Source organism: Belonocnema kinseyi, chromosome 5 (genome assembly GCF_010883055.1).
Source record: "Belonocnema kinseyi isolate 2016_QV_RU_SX_M_011 chromosome 5, B_treatae_v1, whole genome shotgun sequence".
Taxonomy (NCBI): domain Eukaryota; kingdom Metazoa; phylum Arthropoda; class Insecta; order Hymenoptera; family Cynipidae; genus Belonocnema; species Belonocnema kinseyi.
In genome coordinates, this window is record NC_046661.1 from 35,085,752 (window position 1) to 35,087,883 (window position 2,132).

Here is a 2,132-nt window from a genome sequence, read left to right on the forward strand (position 1 = left end):
TCAACTAATCTGAATAGCGATTAATGTTAATAAAGGATCTCCAACATAATTAGGTACTTTCATTTCTCTTAAGTAAGTCAGAAACCATCTAATTAATTATTTTTTATAGCATTTATATCTGAAATAATTAACATTTTTCAACATTTAAAACAACGAATTTTACAAATAAAAATGGCTGAGTTTGAATTAACTCACCGTTGGATAAACTCTAAAGTTCGACTGCTTTTCTCTCCGTATTTATATCCATATGTACGAGTATAAAATGCCAGGAAACAGCACAAAACTCCTTCGAGTATGTTCCTGGGTTCCGTGATCATATCGCCTTCCGCAAACACCTGGCACGTGGCGTTCTCGTCGAAGAGGGATTGGCCTGGAATAAGATAAAATAATAAGTATGTAATCAAAAGCATTAAAATAAAAAATAACCAAGTTGACCTCATTACATAAACTCAAGTGCAAAATTCTATCCTTTAATTAGGAGAACGGGACTTTTTCTGTTCCCCGCAGCCAATACTTCCTCCATTGGCGATATATACTGTAAAAATGTTTTATTATTTTTTAAGTTCTTTTAAATTTGTTACCACAATTTATTTTTGTCCTGACAAGTTATACATTCAGTAAAAAATACTCAAAAATATTCCTCAAAATATGTGAATAAACTACTATAAAATCCGCCATTTTTTTTATCATGAAATATTAATAATATTAATATTATCGATGTACTTTTATAGATAAATTAAGTAAACTCGTAGTCTTGCGCGCGCCACGGCGAGCGCCTATTTATCTTTTTATGAAAAAGAATAAATGAACAGCCTATCTATTCTATGTTATACATATTTAATGAATGTCGCAAAATATTAGTATAAAAGAATACAAGACATCAAGGGATGAGTTCTGTATCTGAAACTGTAATTAATCTTTTATAACAGGATTTCAACGAATTCTTTATTTTCAGGTAGAAAATGAACTATTTTATTCCAAATGAGCTTTTTTTATTTTATTAAAGATTAATTTACATCTAATATTGATGAATAGCATTTCCTATGATTTTGTAGCTCTCGTTGATGATAATCATATTCTTTAAATAATGAACTTTGCATTTTTACACCACAATTTTGCTCGTTGCCACTCGGCAAACTCTTCCCTGAAAATTTTGGTTAAGTCTCCCCAACATCAGTTCATGCGATCAATATCATAACATTTTTAGTAATAACTGTTTTATTATTCCGATTTATACCAAATCAGTAGACTTCTTTGTAAGGCAATTTTCTGCCAATTTTCGATTATCGGGCTTAGTTAAGTCTCCCACTTTCCCCTGGTTTTATCACATTAAAGTTTATGAAAAACATAAATATTTTGTTTAAAATTAAAATAATAATTATTATATTTCAAATTACATTGAAATTAATGAAATATTGTATTCAAACTAACACTTTCAGCAAATAACTATTTGAAAAATTATCATGTGGGGCGAATGTGTTGTAAGAAATTTAGTTGATGGTGGTAGATGGAGGGTCAAGGTGTTATAATTGTTTTACAGAAAAATAGTCTTTTGACTTAAAAGTTTAAGTAGCCGGACAAATTTTTTAATTTCCTAACTGGCAATTCTTTATTTGTTTAAAATTCGTCTTTCTAGTTGGAAAATTCATAATTTTAGTTAAAAATTAATCTTTTTGGTTAAAAAATTTACTATTTTTTTTTAATTCTTTTTTTTCGGAAATAAATTAATCGTCTGTGTAAAACATTAACTTTGCTACTTTTGGTTTGAATTCGAATTTCTTACAGAAAATTAATCTTTATGATTGAAAATTCGTTTCCTTATTTTACAAAGCATCTCTTGGCAGCATCTGCATTCGCTGAAATATCAAATATTACATTTTCTATCTAAAATTCATATTCGCAGGTTAAAATGTCAACTACTTTGTTGAAAATTTACATGCAGGTTCGAAAATTCAACTCTGGTTAAAAATTTTAATATTTTGTTGAAAATCTTTTCTTTTTGTTTTAAGATATCCACCACTACGTTTTCGTTGAGAATTCTTTTTTTTAATGCAACTCTTTTTGGTTAAAGATTAATCTTTTTTGTTTGAGAATTTGGGCATTCAGTTTAAAATTTATATTTGTAGGTTGAA